Consider the following 8371-nt stretch of genomic DNA (forward strand, 5'->3'; position numbering starts at 1 on the left):
AGTTGTCGCCGACAGCAGCTCCAGCCACCTACACCCTGCGTGCCTGCTAAGCAGACATTACACTCCCTTACTGAACTGTTAAACTTGGGCTTGTTTTAAGCTAACATAGTTTTTAGTAGCTGTGGTGTGGAACTTACACACGTCTTAAATAGTGTTTTGTTTATGATATTGCTAATTGCTTGTTCAGCATCACTAACGTTACAGCTATGGTTTTTTATTTATGATTTTTAAAATTCCAGCATGGCTTCCACGTTGTCTCAAAAGAAAACTGAGCCTTCCTCCAAAAAGAAAGTCAGTGGGTAAAGAAAGTGTGTTCAAAACCCAGCAGCGGTGAACAGTACTGCTTCGTTGAGAAAAATTATGCAGCACTACGCTTATCTGTAGGAAAGTCTGTCAGCTTTCAAAGATTATAATTTGAAAAGATATTATATGCAAAAACCTAACTATACAGCAAGCAATGTTTCCTAAAGACAGAACAGTGGACTTGTCCTCTCAACAAAATTGCACCTATTTTTCTGCAAATAACATAAATTCCTTATACTAAATAATATTTCTTTGAACATATCTGTATGTATATCGATATCTGTATCTATTGTCCACTCATCCATTGCGAGGCCATTTCCATAGCCTCGCTGTTGGGAATCGGCCTGCAATGACTGTGTGCGTATGTGTATCACAGTGAGGTGCTTTCAGACATCTTAGGGCTCGTCTGAAGGGGCAGTGCAGCTGGGTCAAGTGGAAGCTCTGTCTTTAGGTTTTTGAGGACTGCCCTGGTGATTTTCACCATGGCTGTATCAATTTACCACACCCCCAGCAGTGTTGAAGGGTTTCTTTTTCTCTCATATCCTTGCCACCATTTATTCTCATCATATCATCATTTTTATGATCATTTGTATTATTGGTGACAGCCCTCCTGACTGGGATAAGAGGGGATCGCAATGCAGTTTTGATTTGCATTTCTCTAATGGCTAAAGATACTGGTAAAGATATTTTTCACATGCTTATTGGCCATTTATATTCCTCCTTCTGAGAATTTCCTGTTCATTTGCCCATTTATTCCCTGGGTTACTTCGGAGGTTTGTGGGTGTGCATGTGCGCGTGCGCACATGTGTGTGCATGTGTATGTCTTGCACCCTTCCTGTGTTCCGGGTGCTGGCTAACCCTCTCCCAGCAGGCAGCGTCTGTAGGCGGCCTCTCTGCTGTCTCACCACTTCCCTCCTTGCGCAGGCGCTTCTGGTTCACATGGTCCACTGGCTGACTCTTGCTGCTCCCTGTGACGCCGCAGTCCTATTCTGGGAGCCTTTTGCTGTGCCTGTGGCTGTAAACATCTCCCCAGTGCTTTCTTCCAGAAGTTTCAGGTCTTGCTGAGGTTTCTGACCCCTTTTGCATCGATCTTGTACGGGGTGAGACACAGGGACCAGCTCCAGCCTTCTACCAGCAGGTCTCCAGCTTCCCCGGCCCACTTGTTAGGCAGGCTTTCTTCTGTCCAAGTGGAGTTCGACTCCTTTGCCAGAATCAGATGGCCGTGGCTGTGTGGGTGGTTTCTGTAGCCTCTCCTCTATGTTCTCCATTCCTCTATGTGTCTGTTTGGTGGCTGGTGTCACACTGCTCTGTCACCATCTCTCTGCAGTATGTAACTTGAAATCGGTACACCCATGTGAGGCCTCCAGCGTTGCTCTCTGTGCTTAGGGTCACCTTGGCCATTCTGGGTCTTCTACACTTCCATGTGAATTTTATGGGTTTTTTTCTGGTTCTGTGAAGAATATCATTGGAATTTTGATGAGGACTGCGCTGAATCTGTAGATGGCTTTCAGCAACAAGGTCATTTTAACATCAGTGCTGCTGATCCCTGAGCACGGGGGGGTCTTCCTATCTTCCAGTGTCTTCTTCCGCCTCTTTCTTCAGTGTTCTGAAATTTTCATCGTGAACATCTCTCACCTCCTGGGTTAGGCGACTCCTAGGTACAGGCATTTAGCATGCTCCACCTCATGATCAGCTCTAAAGGCTTCTGCCAGAGTTCTTAAGGCTTGTTAAGAGTCGGGTCATCAGCAAATAAGATTACTCGGGCTTCTTTCTCCTATCCGAGTCCTTTTTATTTCCTTCTCTCATTTATTTTTTCTGGTTCAAGTTTCAAGAACTCCAGGGAACAAAAGTGGCGAAGAGTGGGCGCCCTTGCTCATTCTGATGCTAGAGGGAGTGCTGTCGGCTTCCCCACTCAGGATGATGCTGGCTCTCGGTCCCCAGTACGCACTGCAGCCTTTATTATATTGGGGTAAGGCACTTTCCTACCTAATTCTTTAGGATTTTTATCATAGAGTGGTGTTGAACTTTGTCAATGGCTTTTTCTACATCTGCTGAGATGATCATGTGGTTTTTATCCTTGACTCTATTTATGTGGCATATTACATGTATTGATTTGAGTATATTAAACCATCTTTGGATCCAATTTGGTCACGGTGTATAATCTTGTTAAAGTGTTATCGAGTCCCACTTGCAATAATTTTATTTCGAGGTCTTGCCCATATGCACACCAGAGATGTTGGCGGATGGCTTTCCTTCGCTGTTGAGTACTATCTCGTTTTGGCACTGGGATGATGCTGCCTCCATCCATGAATTCGGCAGCATTCAGTCCTCTCCTATTTCACGGACTAGGGTGAGGACACTGCTGTCAGGTCTTTTTTGTAGGGCAGATAAAATTTCAGCAATGAACACAGCTGGTTCTGGGCTTTATTATTTGGTGGAAAACTTTTTTATACTAAGTCAGTCTCACTGATTGTTATGGATCTGCTTAAGCTTGTGAGATCCAAGCTGTAAACGTATCCATTTCTTCTGCTCTGACATTTATTATTCTTTACTTCTACCTATTTGTTCTTGTTTTTCTAGGACTTGGAGATGTACCAATCATTTATTTAAGAAAGCTCTGTCTTTCTAATGCAGGTGCTTACCACCATGCTCTTCTCTCTTAAAACTGCTTTTATTGCATCCCATAGAGCTGAGGACATTGTGTTGCTGTTTGATTCCAGGAATTTTTAAATTTCCCTTATTTCTTCAACAGCCTTCTGATTTTTAAATTTCCCTTATTTCCTCAACAGCCTTCTGATTATTCCAATGCTATCCTTTGGTCGCTGGGCTTTTGAATCATTTCTGTGGTTTCTTTTGCTGTTGATTACTCGTTTCATTTCACTGTGACCTCTGACCCCAACATTCATGTCCAACAGGAATCTCAAACAGTAGCATTATCTGAGAATAAGTCTTTGCAATGTAATTAGGTAAAAATCTTGGAATGAGATCATCAAATGAGTGGCATCTTTATAAAAGGAGAGGATATAGACACGAAAATGCAGGAGAGAAGTGTGTGTGTCAGGGGGAGGGATGTAAACAGAGGTAGGGCTGGCTTGGCCCAGTCAGTGAATGCCAGAGGCCACCAGAGGTGGAACGACGCGGGGAAGGCATCTCTCCCAGAACCGTCGGAGGCAGTCTGGCCCTCTTGCCACCTTCAGTTGGATCTGGCTTCTAGAACTCTGCGAGAATGAATTTCTGGCTTGGTTTGGCTTTGTTTTAGCAGCATCAGGTACTGAGCCTCGGGCCTTCACACTGAGCTACATCCCCAGCACCTTTTCTAAAAGTGCTAGACAAGGTCTAGCTATACTACCGGGGCTGGGTTTGAACTGATGGTCCTCTTGCTTCAGCCTCCCAGACTGCTGGGATTACAGGTGCGCACCAGCACACCCAACTGACTTCTGTTGTCTCAAGGCATCAATTTTGTGGTAATTTGTAGCCCTGGGAAACTGATACGATGGAGAATTAAGTTTGCACTTCTTGTTCTTGCCAAAAAAAACAATCATGAAACTTAATGGCTTGAAGCAACAGATACTGATTATCCCATTTTTTCTGTGAGTCAGGAATTTGGGGATTCTTGGCTGGGTGATTCAGCCTACACTCACCCCTGAAACTGTCAGGACCTGGTGGGGGTGTTAGGCTTGAAGCCTTGGCTGAAGAGGGAGGGTGCACTTCCGAGGCTCAAGGGGGCATTTCACATGCTGCTGGTGGACAAACTCAGCTCCTCCATGTGGCCTGTCCATGGGGCTGCTCACCCCGTGGGAGCAGGGTCACCCTAAACTGGTGACTGTGTGCTGTGGAGGAGCCCAGGCCTTCCTGTGGCCTCTTCTCAGAGCTGTACACTGTGACTTTATTCTGTTCCCTGGAAGCAGCCCACAAGGCCATGTCCAGCACCAGAGGAGGTCACTGAACTTCACCTCTTGAAGGAACTTTCAGACCTCCTTTTAAAGCTCATCTGGGGGTGTCTGTAGGAGGAGAGGTGACCGGGAGACCTTGCGCTGCCTGGGCCTGGACCGTGCCCACCCCTCCTGCAGGCAGGCATTCGGGCAGAGATGAGGATGGAGGCTGTGTTGGGGAGGTGAAGGCTTAGCCAGCAGCAGACGTGGGTGGGCTGAGTCCTCAGGTGCAGCAGGGTAGACCCAGGGAAATAACCAATCCCGCGGGTGCAAACAGCGGGGGGCGGGGGGTGATCGACAGGGCTCGGCCGAGTAAGCGAGGGTGACAGCAAGGCTGAGTTTCTGAAATTCCTGTTCTTCCAACCAAAGGACCAGTTACTTTCTCCTTGCACCTTTCCCGTTCGCCTCACTCTGCGGCTCGCTCGCCCCTCAGCACTGACTGCCACATTGCAAAGTGGACCTGGTTCTGCCTTGGCCACTGGGAAGCTGCTGCACGACTCCCCGATCCCAGGTGGGCGGTGGTGCTGTGCGCTACTCAGTCTACGGGGTGGAAACATAGGAGCTATCCTTGGAAACAGAGCCAGAAACGAAATGTAAAAACCATTTCCTTAACAAGTGTGCTACACATAATTACTTTTGGAAGGCCGCAAACCTTATTCCTGGTGACCCAGCCTGAGTCAGTGCGCGTAATTCTGAGAGCGGCGCAGCTCCTGCTGCATTTGCTGGAGCCCTGCACTAACGGGAAGAGGGCCCCCCTCTCAGCCTGCTGCTGAATGAAAGTCCTCTCACAGAATCGCCATAATATCCTTCATATATTGCAATTTTATGGACTGAGGCAAGCAGCTTCTGTCCGTCAAAGGCTTTATAAATGGCACGGAAAATAAGTAGCCGCGGTTGGACTTTATTAGCAACATGAGCGCCCTGCACACCACTGCATAACTCCCACTGGCTCCCAGAAGTGTAATTAGTGCTGAATTTTTCATGAGCATAAACATCGTTTTCTTTGTCCGCTAAACTAGGCTTTGTGCTCAGCTATTTCCAGCACTCGATTTGGGCAAACAGGCATGGAAGGAAGTCGCATCCCTGCTGGCTGGAGGCGACGCTGGGGTCTGCTGCCAGGGGCCCCTCGGCCCTGCAAGGCTCTTCCAGCACAGCCCTGCCCACCCCGGCCCCCAGTGAGGTTGGAGGAAGCTGCAGAGCCAGGGGCCTGAGCCTCCTCACGGCATTCTCAGGCTTGCCGAGAGGACTGAGGAGAAGAGCTTTTCCCTTTGGTGCCTAAGTAGTCACTCTCTGCGCGTAAAGCGAACGGGGCCTCCGTTGGTGGTTCCTCCTCCCACATGTGCGGCTGGGTCTGCTCTGAAGTCATCTGGGAAGTGCTTTGCCTTTGTGGGTGACAGACGCCTGTGCCCTTGCATAGATAGACCCTTCCCCGGGTTCCTACCCCAGTGAAGAAAGCTCTGGCCTGGCACCACTGCGTGGGCCTCATGAGCTGCCTGGGGGACCTCCACTGCCTGTCCTGCCTCCGGCCTCACTGGCCAGCTGCTCTCTGGCCGCTGGGCTTTCTGACAGCTCTCCTTACGCACACGCAGTCCTCAGTGAGGTGAACAGTGGCACTCCCATCTGCACCTTCTCAGGCCAGAAGGCAGTGGATGGCACAGCCAAGACCCTGGAAGACAGCGGCAGCCAACGAAGAACTTGACGTCTGGCAAAATTATTCTAGGACAAAGGGAGAAAGTGTGATATTCCCAGATAAACAAGCCCTGAGAGAATCTATGGCTGGCTTAGTTGTGCTGCTCACTGCTGCAACGAAACACTGACACCCAAAGTTCAGGGAGGTGAGGTTTACTTAGCTCAGTTTGTAGAGGTTGCCACTCATAGGTGGCTGGCTCCAAGGCAGGGTGGCGTGGCACAGGGGCCTGGCTGAGAAGGCAAGCAGACGCAGCACGCAGCAAGCGAGGAATAGTCCCCCTCTGTCTGCGCCTTCTTTCCCTCTTTCCCATCCAGGCTACTCATCCTGAGGGCAAGTCTGCTCTGGGTTGAAGGCAAGCTCTTGGCTGTGGACCCCCGTGCAGGTGAAGAGCCAGCCCCTCCCCATACAACACACTAAGGTAGACACTGCCATTCCAGAAGCTACATACAGGGAGATGGACACGAGGGGACAAAACAAGTCCAAAATCCAGCAGGACCAACATTAAATCCTACAGTGCCGTGTCCAGCAGCCCTGGAAACCTGGGCCAAGACATGAACTCCAAAGGGCTTGAGCGGCAGCACCCCTCAGCACCGCTGCTGGTTGCAGCTTCCCATGGCTTCTCTCAGGGGTCATCTCTGCTCCCTCCTTGCAGATTCCCTCAAACAGCCCACATTTCTGGCTTCTTGAAGCTTCTGGAGTCTCCACTGCACCTTCAATTTCACACTCACTTCACTTCTGCCCTCTCAGCACACACCGCATGGCCTCCCAGGCCTCCCGAAATTTGGGTGCAAGCCTTTCTGACCCCACAACTCTCGCATTGTGTATACACCTAAAACCAACCCACATGGATGATGCCAAGGTCTGCTGCCAGCTGCAGCTGCAGCCAGGCTTCCTTCTCCCTTGGCTGTAGGGGTTCAGTGTCTGTGAACCAAATTTCGAGGAACAATGTCCCTCACCTGGCCCCACTCCGGAGTGTGGTCCCCGCACCCTCTTCCCAAGCAAAGTGTCTCACCTTTTGCAACTCCGAGGCCGCGACGGCTGCAGTCCTTCTGGGCCTGGATGTCCTCAAGCCATCTATTCTGTTGTCTTCTTCTGAAATAGTTGGCTTTTTCTTGCAAGTTTTTTTTTTTTAAACCCTTTATTTGGTACAGGGTCTCCCTACAAAGCTGACTTGCAGTGATCCTCCTGTCTCAGCTTCCCCAGTACTGGAATTACAGGTGTGCGTCCACGCCTGGTTTCGGGGCCCATCGCAGCACACCTGGGGTTCTGGGGCCGGCACGGCATGCAGTACCGGGGACCAAACCTGGGTCCTCGCGCTCGCCGAGCAGGCGCTTACGACTGCTGAGCCATCTCCCCGGACAGCGTGCTCGTCTTTTCAGTGGCCAGTTTTTTTCTGTTTCATCTTTTCAGGCCATAACGTTACTGAAGCTTCCCTTCTGGCCTAACTCAAAATGTTTTAGACCATTCCTCTGGGCTCCTTGTTCTTGATTCTAACACGAATCTGGCCAGAAGCCCCACAGCAGCCATGGCACGTCCTCAGCATTGGACTGCTTTGAGATTTCTTCTGCAAGACTCATTAGTCACCACCCTGAAGCTCAGTCTCAGCCAAGTCTGTGGACATGAGAAAATGCAGACAAACTTTCTGCCAAGACAGCAGGCGTCACCTGGAGTCCAACAACCAGTGCCGTCCTTCTTGCCATCAGAAACCTCTGAGCCTGGTCTTTAAGGCAGAATTCTGTCAGCATTCTGGTCTTCTGAGCTCCCATCAAATAGGGCTCCAGGCGCTCCCGAGCTTCTTGCTCAGTCGGGACCTGCGAGTCTTCCCAAGCTCTTCTCACAGTCCAGCTCCACAGGTCCTGGACAGCGCGGTCAGTCGAGTCATAGCAACAACCCCATTTCTCTGGTACCAGATTCTGTCTTACGTTTCTCTCATTCCGGGGGCAAAATACCCGACGCCCAAAGTTAAAGGAGGAAAGATTCGTCCAGCTCACAGTTGATGGGGTTGCAGTCCATGGTTGGCGGGCTGCAGGGCAGGGCGGCTGGCAGATGGGCTGGAGGAAAGCAGCAGCAGCCAGGACCAGCCGCAGGCCAGCGCCGGGGCCCTTTCTGTCCCTGTCTCTTATCTGGGCGACCCACCTAGGCACAGGCGACAGCATCAGCCTCTGCCCTATAATACTGTAATTATTAAAAGTCTTTGAGGGGGGCCTGGCTCTAGCTCAGTCCTTTAAGTGGCTGCTTCCGCAAAGCTCTCAGCCTCAGGTTGCTGGAGTTCGAACCTCACAACTCTCCACTGGCCAAAAGTGCCCTGAAGGCATTCGAGGAACCAAAAAAAAAAAAAAAAAAAAACTTGGGGGCCCAGCCCTAGCTCAGTTCTTTAAGTGGCTGCTTCCACAATGCTGGCAGCCTCAGTTTGCTGTAGTTCGATCCCCACAACACTCCAGCCATG

Source organism: Octodon degus, unplaced genomic scaffold (genome assembly GCF_000260255.1).
Source record: "Octodon degus isolate 3935 unplaced genomic scaffold, OctDeg1.0 scaffold00126, whole genome shotgun sequence".
Classification (NCBI taxonomy): domain Eukaryota; kingdom Metazoa; phylum Chordata; class Mammalia; order Rodentia; family Octodontidae; genus Octodon; species Octodon degus.